General features: G+C 59.0%; 1 protein-coding gene across 1 annotated transcript in view; it reads left to right on the top strand.

Annotated features, from left to right (window-relative positions):
• The window catches only part of MYT1L (myelin transcription factor 1 like), a 276,307-nt gene that overhangs the window by 155,349 nt on the left and 105,412 nt on the right, over positions 1 to 15,546 (top strand). The gene's annotated exons all lie outside the window — the stretch shown is intronic.

Genomic DNA, 15,546 nt, shown 5'->3' with positions numbered 1-15,546 from the left:
CGGGCGGCGGGGGGGGGGGGCACGGGGGGGGGGGGGGGGGGGCGCATTTCTCCCCCAGCACCTGCGCCACCCTGCGGAAGCACACGTGGGACACAGCGTCCCACGCGCCGCATGGAGTTGTGTTGAGGGACAGGGGGACGTGGGCGGCCTCTTGGGCTGGTCGGTGCTCCCGGGGGGAGCCTCCCACCGGCCAGCGAGGGGGGCTGTGGGCGCTCGGGCAGAGGGAGCGGATGCGGGATGAGGCCTGGCCCGTGGGGAAGCTCTACGTTTCGTTCACTCGTTCAGCCGGTCGGCCAGGTGGCGAAGCTAGCGTCACACCCCTGCAGCGCGGGAGCCGTGTGCTGGGCGCCGAGGCCCCTGGCCACCGGGGAGGGCGGCTCCTCCCGCGCCTCAGTGTGGACTCGGACGGGGCCAGGGGGCAGGAAGCCCAGTGAGGACAGAAGTGCCCGGTCCCCGTGGGGACCCAGGCAGCCCCCAGGGCCGGCCGGCCCTGGTGCAGAGAGGGAGGTGTCGAAGCCCCGGCTTCAGGACGGCGTGCAGGGCGCCAGCTGCTGTCGTGCGCCACGACCACGGTCAGGGGCAAGTTGGAGAGCGAGCAGAGCGTGCAGACGGGCAGGAGGAAGGCGGCGGCGTGCGTGCGGCAGAGCAGGGCCCAGCGTGGCCTCGGGGCTGCGTTCCCGGGTTCGGGGCCCAGGGCCAGCAGGGTGACTGGAGGAGGCGCGAGGAGCAGTGCGAGGGTCTGCGCCGCGGGGGCCTTCCCGCCATGCCGCCAGAGCCTCGTGGAGCGCGGGGACTGCGGACACACCTGCAGCCTGGCGTCCTCGCACACTCGCGAGAACGCTCTCTCGCCCTCAGGTGCTGGAGACGCTGAGGCTCAGGGACCTCCCGGGCCATGCTTGGATCCCAGGGGCGCCGGCTCCAAGCTCAGGCCTTCCCCCCACGCCCCGTGTCCTTCTCCGGTGCCGTTTGTTTCCAGCTGGACGGAAGTCTGATGCCACTGTGGTTCTGTGGTTCTGTGGGCCCCACGGAAAGAGATAAACTATGAGGGTCCTTCCTCTCGCGGCAAAGGCACAGACAACAGACCCCGGTGATGCCCAGAGAACAGGGCCTTGCACGCGGCCACTCACTAGCCCGGCGCCGTTCCCAGTTTAGCAGTTCTGGTCTGTGGTGTTACACACATGAGGGCAAATGCCTCTTTGTACGGTGGACCCTCCCAGTCTCTAACCTTGAATACTTTCCGTGGCCCGTGGGCACCTTCCAGAAGACAGTAAGCGAGCACATGCAGGTAGATGGTCCCACTCTGCCCCTCGGCTCCCCCACGGGCAGCGCGGCCACGACCCTCGCTGGTGGCAGGGACCGAGTGGGGCCGCGCCAACGGGTGACGCCGCGCCCACCCCGCCGCTCTGCCCAGCACAGGGCTCACTGGCTTATCTGCTGGCGGCCTACATTTCCTTATCAGGATGCGGCGGGAGGGCTACAAATAGCAAAGCCCGTACGTCGCTTACCCAGTGGTGAGAAATCATTTTCATCCAAGAGTCATTTCAGGAGAAATGAAAGTACTCTGGGCTCTCGGTTTCCAGGCAAAGGCCGACGTCCCTGCTGCACCCCTGGAAGCTGAGCCCCGTCCTCAGGGAGCCCTGGGCCCCACCTCCGCGGGGGCCGTTCTGAGACCATGCGGCGGTCAGCCAGCCCCGCCGCTCTCCCCGCCCTGGCCTTCAGAGGGCGAAGCCCTTGGCCCGGGAAGGACAGGACATGGGCAGGAGCAGGGTCTCCCACGGGGTGGCAGCTGGGTCTGGGCCACGTGGTGCCACGGGCGGCCTGGGACCCACGGGCACATCACATGCAATGAGCATCTCCGAGTGGCCTGTAGCATCTGGCCTTTTTCCTCAGGTTCTGGTTTTTTATTTGTTATTTGTGTTCCTTGCAATAAGATGATATCACACTACTGACCTCTCTTGCCATCTCTCAAATACTGGAAACTCACACCCCCAAGCAGACCCTCGCTCCGCACACCGGCCCTCACTCCGCACACAAGCCCTGGCTCCTTTCTTTTTAGTGCTGGGCATTCTAAATTTTTGATACTGTTATTTCAATAAAGACCGTGAGGAACCGCGTTGCCATGGGAACTGTTGGAGGAAACACCACAGGACCCTAGAAAGAGGGGCCTCCCGACCCCTCACCCAGCGAGCACCTCACAGGGAAGGAGGGAGTCCCCAACACGGCCGCCTCGGTGCTGCCAGGGACACACCTGGTCTGTGGTCTGTGGTCCGTTGTTCCAGATGATGCCTTTGAAGGCGCTGAGGACCTGATCAGTGCCTTCTTCTCCCAGACCCTGGTGGTGGACTGGCCCACTCACGGGTACGTAGTAAGCACTCCCAGAGCAGTGCTCATTTCTGGAGCAAAAAATCTCAGAAGCTTTGCATTTGTACAACTAAGATGTACCTTTCTACTCACAGGGGGAGGCAGGCATGTGTACAAGTAAGATGTACCGGGGAGGTAGGCAGGTTGGAAAAACGTCTTGTCTGCTTACTACTCAGTATGGAGACAGATTTAAGTGCCACGTGGCGAACCGCTTCCACAAACCCAGTACCGAGTCGGACCCCTTGCTCCGTCCTGCACTCCCCGTGCGCTGCTCCCTCTTCTCCAGGCCCTCGGCAGGGTTTCGGCACCAGGTAAAGGAAGAGGTGCTGAGTTTCCTTAAAAAAGAAGGAAGTTCTACAGCCGGATGTTACCCTGAATGCAGTAGACTCAGCAGGTCCGCTGCATTTGAAGATGGCTTCCCTTTGGGGGGGCGAAGTGCTGGGGGCAATGCAGAAGGCTCCTACCTTGTCAGCACGCGAGGGGGACCTGCGGGGAGGGTTAGGGCCTTTCCACCAAAACATCTTGTGTCTTGCCGCAAATGAGCCAAGTGCTCAGTAAAACAAACATAAGAGATAAACCCCACTGAGGACCTGCCCCGTGCCAGGTGCGCCCAGGTTAGTGCCAGGTGCACCCAGGTCCCTGCCAGGTGTGCCCAGGTCCTGCCAGGTGCGCCCAGGTTCATGCCAGGTGCGCCCAGGTCCCTGCCAGGTGCGCCCAGGTCCCTGCCAGGTGCGCCCAGGTCCTGCCAGGTGTGCCCAGCTCCCTGCCAGGTGCGCCCAGGTCCTGCCAGGTGCGCCCAGGTCCCTGCCAGGTGTGCCCAGGTCCTGCCAGGTGCGCCCAGGTCCCTGCCAGGTGTGCCCAGGTCCTGCCAGGTGCGCCCAGGTCCCTGCCAGGTGCGCTCAGGTTTGTGCCAGGTGCACCCAGGTCCATTCCAGGTACACCCAGGTCCATGCCAGGTGTGAACAAGTCCCTGCCAGGTGTGCCCAGGTCCCTGCCAGGTGTGACCAGGTCCATGCCAGGTGCATCCAGGTCCCTGCCAGGTGTGACCAGGTTTGTGCCAGGTGTGCCCAGGTCCTGCCAGGTGTGCCCAGGTCCCTGCCAGGTGTGCTCAGGTTCGTGCCTGGTGTTCCCAGGTCCCTGCCAGGTGTGCCCAGGTCCATGCCAGGTGCACCCAGGTCCCTGCCAGGTGCGCTCAGGTTTGTGCCAGGTGCGCCCAGGTCCATGCCAGGTGCACCCAGGTCCGTGCCAGGTGTGCCCAGGTCCCTGCCAGGTGTGCCCAGGTCCCTGCCAGGTGTGACCAGGTTCGTGCCAGGTGTGCCCAGGTCCTGCCAGGTGTGCCCAGGTCCCTGCCAGGTGCGCTCAGGTTCGTGCCTGGTGTTCCCAGGTCCATGGCAGGTGTGCCCAGGTTCGTGCCAGGTGTGCCCAGGTCCTGCCAGGTGTGCCCAGGTCCCTGCCAGGTGCGCTCAGGTTCGTGCCTGGTGTTCCCAGGTCCATGGCAGGTGTGCCCAGGTTCGTGCCAGGTGTGCCCAGGTCCCTGCCAGATTCCTGCAGCAAGACAGTCTTCCTCCTTGTTGCCCGAAGATGTGAGCAGCTTCAAAGCAACAGGAAAGAAGTGAGGACTGAGATGTAGGAAATTCATTAAAGACGGAACTGGCTTACACGTGCGCGTGCGCGCACACACGCACACACATACGCGCGCACACACCAGGACCTCACAGCTGACAAGACTCCCAGGGACATCATACCTAAATAAAGCAGTGTGATTGCACCGTGCAACACGCCTCCCCCGCCAGCCTCTTGTGCACATCCCTTCTGATTGGGAACTCTGAGAGCCACCATGGCAGCCACACGGGGCACCCGCATGTCCCCTGAGGGCACCCCCCCACCGCTCACAGTGACAAGCAAGCTGGAGGAAGACGCGACAGAGATGTCACACTCAGAGAACGCAGGAGAGATCCTGAGACGAGGGCACCGTGGGTGGACAAACTCAGAGCACCTTCCCCATGAGATTTCACTCCAGCTCATGCGAAACCAACAGGGTGGCCGCCAGCGCTTCCCGCTAGGCTCCCGTGTGAACGCAGGCCGCCCGTCCAAGCTGAGAGCAGCCGCCTCTCTGGTCACCCGAGTTCAGGGAGAAGAGCAGGCAGTACGCAGAGTGGTGGAGACCCACAGCCGTGAGTGTGGTGTTCTGTTCGCCCGAACGGGGACGTGGTCGCGTCACATACACACCCTGAGCCAGGTCGTGAGCAGGGCCGGCAACGCAGTAAAGAACCTGCTGCGTGCTTCCGTAGGACCGGCACATTTCGATGCCTCAGAGAAATAATAACGGGAATAAACGCAGCAGTGTTCAGCGGGGGCATCATCCAAACTCAGGGTGGGGCCCACATGCAGATGGACTTGGTGATGCGGCTGCGCCTCGACAGCAATGTGTAGTCACGGCAGCTTGTAACCAGCCATTGCCACAGGCGCTAAGATCAGGGCTACGTTATGAAGAAAACATTCCTAATCTTTATCACGACCAGATTTTAAGGCTCAGTATTTGTAACCTGTTGCCTATGAAACCGTAGAGCAGCTTTGAAAATCTCTGTGGATTAAGAGCTTATATATTTTGCTTATTAGAAAATGCATATTTAAGAAGCTTCAAATTTCTATAAAAAGAACATTTTTCCCAGAGTGTGCGTGTGTGTGCTGATGTGTACGTGTGTGTGCATATGTCTGTGCACGTGTTTGCCTTGTGTGTTCATGTGTACTCTGTGTGCACATGTTTGTACATAGGTATGCATTCCGTGTGCATGTGTGTGCATATGTGTGTCCATGTGTGTGTCTGAGCTTGTGCCTGTGTGTTTGGGTGTGCATTTGTGTGTGCATGTGTGAATCTGCATGTGTGTCGTGTGTGCATGCATGTTTGTGCATGTGTGTATGACTGTGTGTGCCTAAAATGCACACCTATGATCGACATGAGCCATGGATGTTCAGAGGCACCGCCCACTGCCCCACACTAAACCTAACAGCTCAGTCCCTCAACTACCAGAACTTTAAATGCTTTACAGCCCAATAATTTCCTACCAACCACATAAAGACAAAGTGCCGCGTCCCACCACAGCTGAAGGAGAATAATCTAGCATGTATTTGGAGGGGAGAAGGACATCTTTAGCCCTTTGTTTTCTGCATTCTCTTACACACTCACCCCAGGGCCGTCATGTAAGTGACATGCTTCTAGTTCCTTCTGCATCTCACCACCCACAGCTCACGGGAGCTGTGACAGCCTCGTCAGTGTGGCGTACTTCACATCTCCGGTGCGAAGTAGTGCCAGAGCGCCAAGTTCCTGCTGTGTTGAGCGTCACCGTGGCATTGCGTGCCCGTGGTAGTACGTGGAACAGCCACTGGCTCCCGGTGCTGTCACGTGTGCCGCCTCAAGCATTAGATGTCCTCATCTGGACTAAATGCAGCCCGGTCTCCCCTGTCCCTGCGCCCATCGGGCCGGTGCCGTGTAGCGCGTAGCCCAGGGCGGTGTCTGCCTGTGTGGGTCTCTCCCGGGCGGAGACGCCTCCTCTGGCCGGTGTGTGCGGGATGCCCGCAGGGCGCAGACGGGCCCCCTACAGAGGCGGGGCTCCTGGCTGGGGTCCCCTCTGCGGCGTGGTACCCCACAGAAGAGCTGCTCCCAGACAGTCTGGTCCGATGCCGACCGACGCGTTGAGCCCGGACACACCACTTAATCCCTTTGGCCTCAGTTTCTTCATTTTTTAGGTCAAAATATGGATTCGGTGATTTCTAAGGTTCCTGCATCCTCCAGACCCTACGGCTCCGAGGGTGTTCTCGTAGTCGGCAGTGCCTCCTCACGCGCAGGGCGCTAGCTCATAATGGACCGGCCTCTTCTGGAAACCTTATTAATCACTTGACATTTTTAGCTAAAATAGAAAAAGTCTATGTGTATTTACGTAGTGGTTTGGTTTTCTAATCTTACTGCCAAGAGGTAGCTTGGTTCTCGGGGTAATTTTATCCCAACGTTCTAAACATTCTAGTCTCGTAAATGACGAAGATAGTAAATGTAGTTTTGTACGGGGAGAGGAGACAGCACACGTTTCGTTGAAAGCCAGATGCTGGTAAAATCAAGTCTAAAGGCTGGTGGGCCCGCACCCGAAGTGTCAATGATATTGACCGATGGAAACAGATGTGTGGAAGACCCGCTCCTTCATTTGGCACGGGGAGGGCTGGGAATAACTAGCCATACGGCACGGTCCCTAAGCCAAGGAGAACACAGCTGAATTGAGATGATAAGGGACACGTGTCTCAGGAAGTCAAGAGCACAGTAAGGAGGTTTTTACACGACTGGTGTGAGGTGTCTAAGGTGCAGGCTTCCTAAAGGCACAGGGTCCTGAGTCCTGGACATCAGGAATGACTTTATGGAGAGCATGGGCCTCGAGGTGGATTGCCAAGGGTCGGCAAGAGGGAACGGTCGTGGGCAGGCGTGGGGTATAGGAGGAGAGTGGGGGGCATGGGTCGCCACCATCCAGGCTCCAGGTCACGTGGTGGGATCTAAAATTACACAGAAAGGGTGCCTGGGGGACTCCGTCAGTTGAGCGTCTGGCTCTTGGTTTCAGCTCAAGTCATGACGTCGCAGTCCGTGGACTCCACCTTGGCAGAGGAGAGGCTGCTTGGGACTCGCTGTCCCGTTCCTCTCTGCCCCTGCCCCACTCGGCACACGTGCACCCTTCTCTCTCTCAAAAACAAATAAGTATACTTAAAAAAAAAAAGAAAGAAAAGCAGCCAATTACAAAAATCAAAAATAAAATTATATAGGAAAAACAGAGTCACATTTTTTAAGTTCTTTAAAATTAAGTAGGGGCACCTGGGTGACCCAGTTGATTAAGCATCTGACTTGATTTTGGCTCAGGTCATGATCTCGTGGTTCATGAGATTAAGCCTCTAGTCGGGCTCTGTGCCGACAGTGTGGAGCCTGCTTGGGATTCTCTCTCTCTCCCTCCCTCTCTCTCTCTCTCTCTCTCTTTCTGTTTCTCTGCTTCTCCCCCATTTACTCACTCTCTGTCTCTGTCTCTCAAAATAAATAAACTTAAAAAAAATAAGTAGACAACGTCCAAGTTCCAGAAAGAGTTGAACACCTTGCTAGCTCAGGCCCCCTGGCAGACCTCACTAAAACAGCGGCCAAGAGTCTGGTTCTTTTTTTTTTTTTTTTTATTGTTTTNCAGACTGAAACAGGCTCCAGGCTCTGAGCTGGCAGTCAGCACAGAGCCCGACGCGGGGCCCGAACCCACAAACCGCGAGATCATGACCTAAGCGAAAGTCAGACGCTTAACCGACTAAGCCACCCAGGCGCCCCCCAAGAGTCTGGTTCTTAAAGGCAAAAGGACACTGGGAAAATAATGGGAGAGGAGAAACAGCGCCAGAATTCTGGAAGCAAAGGAGCGGAGAGTTCAGTGCTGTGTGATCTAGCAGACGCCCGGCCCCTCACGATAGGCAAACCACGGGTGGCCTAGAAGAAACCCAAATCCTGAAACCCCTAGAACCCGCAGTGATGGCACCAGGTACCGCGGGCCGTGTGACGATGGATCCGGCAGCGGGGACACCGGCCTACGTGTGTGTAGAGGCAGCACCCCAACTGCCGCTCGGGCCTGAGCCCGGTGAGCCGACTCCATCCCGGGGCGTCATCCGCTTAAAGAACCGTCCTTGCCGCCGAGGTCGCGGGAGGCGGACGGCAGATGGGAGGGCTGAGCGGACATGTGAGCACTGCCTGCCGAGGCCCCGAGCCTCCTCGCTGGACTCCTGCGAGGGAGGAGCGGGCACTTCCTGCTGGGCCACGCGATGAAGCAGCCTGGTCACACCGCACCTGACTCCCGCCATCAGCGCAGTCCTGCCCCACGTGTGGGGGCCGTCCAGGGACCAGGCCCGGGGGGAAGCCTCTAACATGAAACGTACAACACAAAAAACAACTTGGAGAAAACAGAGATTCTGTAAAAAGAAGAAAATCTTCCCTGCAAAAGTGTAATATTCTCAAAGAAATAGGAACATTAGAAAACAATTAAGACCGCTAAGAAATTTAGAAAAATGAAAGATAGCAAGAAATAAGAAAACTCAAGAGAAGGATTGGAAGTAAAATTGAAGGAACCTCCCAGCTAGAAGGACAAAACTCTGGGGGGAATCAGAAAAGATAAGAACACAAGCGATGGCTCAGGAACCCGACATCCAAATAGTATCTGGAGCCAGAGCAGACAGTAAGGACAAACAGCGCTCGCAGCAAAGAAAACCCTTCCGTGAGCCGACTCCAGAGCAGCGCGGCCAGACGGAGGCGTAGCCCCAGCCGGAGAGACGGCAAGGGCTCTCGCAGCCCCGCCCCACACACAGGATCAAAACTCGTAACAGGGTTGGACTTCTTGACCGGATGGCGAGGAGCTAGACCACAAGGAAGAAAACGGCAGAAGTGCCGAGGAAAACGCCGCACCACCTAGAATTGCAGGCCGTCGGTGGTGGGCAGCACACGCACACCTGCACGTGTGCAAGCGTCTCCCGTGTGTCCCTTTCCCGTGCCTCCGCTGTGAGCTCCTGGGCCACGTGCTGCACCCACGCGAGGCGGCGGACGGCAGAGACGTTGGCTGCAGAAGCAGGGGCCTGGCCAGGGCGGAGGGAGGGAAGGACGTCCCCGTGAGGAGGGTGCTGGGGCTCCCAGGGGGCAGGGGCCTGGGGACAGACACTTAGAGCAGGCCAGGCAAGTCCAGGACAGGCTCCTCCAGCGTGAGGCGGGGGCTCCCAACGGACTGGACACACGCAGGGCTGACGCCCCTGACAGAGACTTGGGGGCTATAGAGACTGAGAAGTAGGGGTGTGTGTGCGGTGCTGGCGGCTCTGCGGCTGTCCACACACCTCTCCACATACATGGCCCGAGCTCTTCCCTCCGTGTGGGCGGCCCATCCGTCCCCGGTGTCTGTCTGTCTGTCTGTGTGTCTCCTGCCCCACCCCGCCCTGTCCATCCGCAACTGTCTGCTCGTGTCCTGTGAGGTCGGGGACTGTGTCCCAGCTGCTCAGTGAAACATTTTCTGAACAAATGGACAGAGGAGCCGCTTTGTCTAATTCGTTGCGCAGAATGTATTGTTTGCTCCCCATGTGGCAGACACTAGGGGAGCAGGTGAGTTACTGTTTTGCTGGGTCCTGGCAGCAGCCCCGTAAGAAGGCAGAAACCAGAAAGGCGAGACGTGGGGACGAGAGAGCCTCATGCACGGTTCGGTGTTGCTCAGCTGTGTGACCTTAGCAGGTCCTCACGATCTCTGTCCCATAAAAAAGGACTTATAATCAATTCTATCCCACCGTTCTGAGGCTTCAGTGGCTCGTTTCGGTGAAGATGGTAAAAACCAGCAGGTAAGTGCGCCGTGAGTCCTGCTGTATTTGCCGAGCCAGGATTAGAACTTGGGGCCCTGGAATCACGTGCAAATATTTGCATGATTCCAAGAGAAGTATCTTAGCCCGGGCACCACCGAGGCCATTCAAGCAATGCAAGAGGTGTGTCACCGCGAAAGAGAGATCATGCAGAGCGCCTCGCGTCTGTGAGCTGTCCGGGGCTTCGCGGGCGTCCCGTCGGTGCCGGGAGGCGCAACCCCGGTCTCCTCGTCAGGCTGTGAGACCGCGCCGGGCTGGAGCACACCGCCACGCCCACTTCCAGTCCCTGAGACCTACCCTGTTTGTATTAAAGTCAGATAAATGAAAACATCAAGAGGCCACTGAAGACACCATAGTAACCAGGGCTGAGAGCTTATAACACATTGAAAATGTAAGTGTTCACTGCGGCCAAGTAACCAGTTTTCTAGAATAACCTGACACGACAGACTCATGATTGTGTCAACTAAGTTAACACCAAAGGGCTGTCGGAGCTGCACCCGGGGGGGGATGCTCCAGGCCACGGGCCACGGGAACCCCGCCACCGGCGGGCCACAGCTCTCCCCTCTGCTACTCCAGGACCTTGGGCGGGGCCCGACCACGCGAGCTGCCGTCACCCTGAGTCACCACACTACTAGCGCTTTGAGCGTTCGACTGTGTGAAAAAAATAGAAAAGCATCTGTTGAAATCCCCGAATGTGGTGCATCCTGTTAAGTGGTGGGATTGGAGGCCGATACGGAGACAAAGAGCCTGTCGATGCACCGCAGGCGGGCACGTGGCGTCCAGGGTCGCCGTGAGCTGCGGGGGGCGCTGCGGGCATCACCGGACACCTCCGCCCGGTCGGCCTCGTCCTCCAGGGATGGACTCGTCTGGTTTTGCTACAGCTGCACAGAATACGCTCCCCTGCATGACGGGAGGAGGTGAACGAGCCTTCTTGGAGTCAGAGCTCTGGGACTACGAGCCACCTCCCAAAGCTCCGCCCTTCCCGCCCTGTCCTGCTCTGCTTCCCCACGATATCCCATGTCCGAACCATCTGCTGTTCACTCAACAAACATCTGAGGAACACCCACTGCGTCCCAGGTGGCTGCCGCGGACCTGTCCACTGCATTTGCTGCGGGGATGGGCATCACCAGTGTGGTAGCCACGACCGACCTGTGGCCACTGGACCCTTACAGTCCCAGCAGTGTGACTGGGGAGGTAATTATTTTTTCTTTAATGTTAATTAAGTAGCTACAGATGACTGCCAGTTACTGAATTGGACACTGCAGCCCTAAAGTCTAACAACCAATTAAATATAAGCCATTTTCTCAGTGTCATGAAGGAGAACCCATAATCACACAGGCCGTGATAAGTGCTTTTATTTTTTTTCTTTTGAGAGAGAGAGAGGAAGCGAGAGAGAGAGGAAGAGAGGGCGAGAGGAAGAGAGGGTGAGCAGAGGAGGGGCAGACATAGAGAGAGAGATGCCCAAGCTGGTTCCACACCCAGTGCAGAGCCTGTCTCGGGATTCAGTCTCACCAACCATGAGACTATGACCTGAGCTAAAATCAAGAGTCAGAAACTTAATCAGCTGAGCCGCCCGTGTCCCAATAAGTACTTTCATTTTTAATAATTGGAGGAGACTATGGTTTGTTCATTCAACCAGTATTCCCTGACCACCGGCCGCCATCGGACACAGCTGGTGGAGGCCCACTGTCCTACTGAGGAACAGAATTGGGGGCCAAAGCAACAACGTGAACCCCACACAGTCGGCTGAGCTCGGACCCTCCTGCACGGGGGAACGGGGGAGGGCCAGCCGTGCAGCTGCCACGTTCCTTTAGCTGGAGCCTCACCTCCGCCCGCGCCAGCTCCCCAGTCATTCCCAGGACTCCACTGTGTGTTCCACTTGGTGTCTACAACCTGGAGACGTTCCGGGACCGTGGGATCTGCTGTCTTCTTAGAAGGACTCGCGTGTGCTGACAGGCCTGAGCCCAGGCGAATCTGAGTGCAACACGGTGTGGACACGCTCACTGCGACCTGCCGGGCAGAGGAAGGCAGCACCCACTCTTCCCGTGTGTGCAGATCCTCTCCTCCGGGCGGAGGGAGGCGTGAGCTCCAAAGCATCCCCAGCCACCGGGTCCCCTAGACCAGGAGGCGTCTATGCGCCTGAGCGCGTTCTGAGCCGCTGATGCGTGAGTGAGGCCTCCTCGTGGGCTTGGACTTGGCGCTCATGTTGAAAGTGGGCACTGGCAGCCAGTGGGACCGGATCAGACAGGAAAGGGGCAACGGAATGTGTGTGCAGTAAGCGTGTGATTTGACTCAGTTCACGGTAATGGACAGAGGAAAAGACTTCGGGCATCGAGCCGTGTGAATTGGACATTTGAGGCCAGCTAATTCCAACAGTCAGAAATTTAATCAAAATGGTTTTGAAACTGTATCATAAGGAAGTAAATAGAAGCAGATGAGCAGATGATGGGGGCTTCACTGGGGACAACGAGGAGGAAACCATTCAGGAATTTTGAATGATAAAAACTTAGAAGGGCAAACGGACGGGCAATCCTTTCATTGCACAGACAGGTAAACTGAGGCCCGGCAAGAGCCCAGGAGCCCATCCAGGTGTTAACAAAGCCGAGACAGGGACACAGGGCTCTGGACGTGCCGTTCCCTCCACGTCACCTCCCTGATGGCATGTAGGCTGCCTGCGGCACGTGTCACACGCTGACACCAGAACACGCTAGGTGAGGCTCCGGTGGTGACAGGGCACAAACGCGCCGGCTCCGTCCTTCTCACTGTGCCCTGACCGCCACCCCCACGCTGCCCGCCGTCCATACTCTGCGGTTTGTCTACTCTGCCTCCTCTTCTCTTCTCCACTGCCCTGCGTGGCCACCCGGCAGGGCCACCCCACAGCGGGCGCCGGGGACGGGGGCCTAGTTCCCATCAGGAAACTAGGAGGCACCTGGAGGAGCAGGTGGGCGGACATCAAGGAGGGGCCGTCCAGAGGCCCAGGCGCCTCCGCCTCGGGGTCAAGACCCTGCCCTACAGCTCAGACCCCAGCCTTCCCAGTGTCCTCCGGGCCAGCCACACGGCCTTCCGGAGCCCAGGGGCCTGTCTGCCCGGAGCCCAGGCCAGCTCTCTGTTCCCAGCTGCGGCGTCTGTTCTGAGGACAACGTCTGCCTTCCCCGCTCTGAACGCTGCTGCCCTACCGTCTAAGTGCGAGCAGCACGCGGGCCCCAGGAGTCTCAGGCAGCCAGGTGTGTGTGCACAGCCGGGGGCGGAGCCCGAAGCCCGGCCAGGGCGGCCCACCCCACCTGGAGGAGGCCTGGTGCCCTGTTCCGGTGAGCGCCTGCGGTGCGGGGAGCGCTGATGCCGAGCAGGGCTCCGTCACGGGCAGGTGACCACGGCCCTGACGACCTGGGGCGTTGTGGGCCGGCCCGGCAGGAGCAAGTGCGTGTTCTGCCGATCCTTCATCGGGACGGACAGGCTGGACACATGAGTAAGTCCCCGAGCAGCGCCGTCTCCAGGAAGCCTGGCTGGGCACGAGGGGGTGGGCGGCAAGGTGGGGGTGGCTGGGCCTCCAGGGTGCCGCCCTGGGTGCCTCAGGCCACTGACTCGGCCTCCCCCGTCCGTGGAAAGAGTCCCGCAGAAGAAAGCTCACAACCCTGCGTATTTCATCTTAGCAATGCTACGTAGCCCAGTCCGTGCTCTCTTCAGTTTTCTTCTGCCATACTAAGGATTATTCTTGCTTTGATTATTATGATTCTACGAGGTGCTAAGTTTCAAAAGGCAGGTGCCCCACGGTGCTGGGGTTCTGGGGGGAGGCCGAGGCTTGGCAATCGCCGGGGGCCCTCGCTTCTCAGATGAAGAAAGAAAGGGACATTCAAGCTGGAGACAGGACTGGCCGCAGTCACACATTCCAGGCGCCAGCACGTGCCAGTGAGCTCCAGGGCACCTGCCCAACGGCGTGACCCTTCCCAGAGTGTGAGACGCACCCGAGCAAGCAGGGAAGCAAGCAAGCATTTTCTCGGGAACACAGGCTCGTCGCCGTTCCCTGTCCCTCCTGCCGTCGGTCCAGATGGCCTGGGGAGTGTCGATGGCAGTGACCGAAGCACAGTAGTGAGTGTCCAAACCCCGGAGGGACATGCTTGCTGAGCACCCGGCTCCTGAGTAAGGGTGCAAATCACCGTGACCATCTGACAGCGGACACCGAGTACCAAGTATGTGCGGAGCACTGGCCTCTTTACAGATGCCTTCCTTCCGGCCCTGAAGCAAGCGTGCAAGATGCACACTCACGGCTGGGCACCCGGAAGTGCAAAGTCGAATGTCTGCCCAACCCCTCGCTCTGATCCACACAGATCATTTTCCAGACACGATGCGTCCTACCTGCTCGTCCCTCCCCTCAACTACGGACCCAAGCCTGGTTGGGGGAGGGGCAGCACCCATCAGGGACTTGTGTGGCTCTGAGGACCCTCGTGGGACGTCAGGTCAGCACAGTGGCTGCCTCGCCTTCCCCTTCCGTACAGGCCCCTCCAGGATGGGTGTCCAGGCTAGTCTGCCCCTTCCTAGACCTTCCGCGCCAGGATCCTGCGGTCCCCCCAGGGACTCTGTTTGGTATTTATTTCCATTTTCTGCACAGATCATGTTCTTTATTGTGTTCATGTCTTTGCAGTCTCTGGGTTTTTTTTAATGTTTATTTATTTTTGAGAGAGAAACAAAGCATGAGTGGGGGAGGGGCAGAGAGAGAGGGAGACACAGAATCTGAAGCAGCTCCAGACTCTGAGCTGTCAGCACAGAGCCCGACGCGGGGCTCGAACCCACGAACTGTGAGATCACGACCTGAGCCGAAGTCGCACGCTCAACCGGCTGAGCCCCCAGGCGCCCGGCAAAGTCTGTTTTGGCTGAAATGTGTTTCCATAGCTTGGTGGACCCCCTTCCGACGCAGCCCCAGCCGCGTCCCTCCGCAGCTCCCTGGACCCGCGGGCCCTCTACGTAGCGCCCCCGTCACGCCGTCATTGTAGCATTTATCACGCGGCGTCTGTCACTCCACAGCCCCTCGCTGCGTGTGTGCCCGCGGCACGCCCGGTGTTCGGTGTGTAAAACTGTGCCGAGGTGCCAGCAGGTCTCCAGGCGTGTCTGCGCCTCTGCCCCCGGAATGCGGCAGGGCCTGGCGTCCGCCCCCCAAGTACCCTCCCCAAGTAAACACGGGCCGGGTGGTCCCTGAGAGGCTGGACAGGTGTCTCACGTCTCGGGTCCAGACTAAGCGGGTCCGAGTGCCCCGAGGCGTGCGGTGGCTGGAGTTGGACAGACGCGGCCGGCACCCGTGCCCCCCCCCGCCCCCGCCCCCCGTTCCCACAGGCCGTCGCAGGGGTTCTGGGAAGGCGAGGCCTGTCATCGGCAACGTCGCGTCGGAAAACTGCCGTTTCTGGCGAAGGTCCCGGCCTGGGCGTCTTGCCCGCGTTTGGACCGACTTCCGCGGGGTTTAGGCGGGGCCTGCACGCCGTGTCCTGTGCTGTCGGGACGGACACGTGTGTGAGCGAGTCAGGCCGCGCGACTGTGCTCAGCGGCGGCGTCTGCGGCTGTGTTCTGCGGCACCTCGTGCACAAGGCACCACTGTGTCCGGCGTCCACAGACCCCCGTGCACTCAGGGCTGTGTCACAGCACGCACGCCTCAGGTTTCACAGACAGGGTGTGTGCTAACACACCGCGCGAGCTGATTCTTCTTGTCGCACGCACAGCACACCTACTGCGGGTCCAGCAAGATGTTTCAGGAAGGGGATTGTGTGTGGACTCCCGAGCGCCGTGGGGTGCGCGTTCCCGTGCGGTGGCGGG

This window comes from Crocuta crocuta, unplaced genomic scaffold, assembly GCF_008692635.1.
Source record: "Crocuta crocuta isolate KB4526 unplaced genomic scaffold, BGI_CrCroc_1.0 scaffold750, whole genome shotgun sequence".
Taxonomy (NCBI): domain Eukaryota; kingdom Metazoa; phylum Chordata; class Mammalia; order Carnivora; family Hyaenidae; genus Crocuta; species Crocuta crocuta.
Note: the sequence above shows the minus strand (reverse complement) of the source record. Positions and strands in the feature narration are given on the sequence as shown.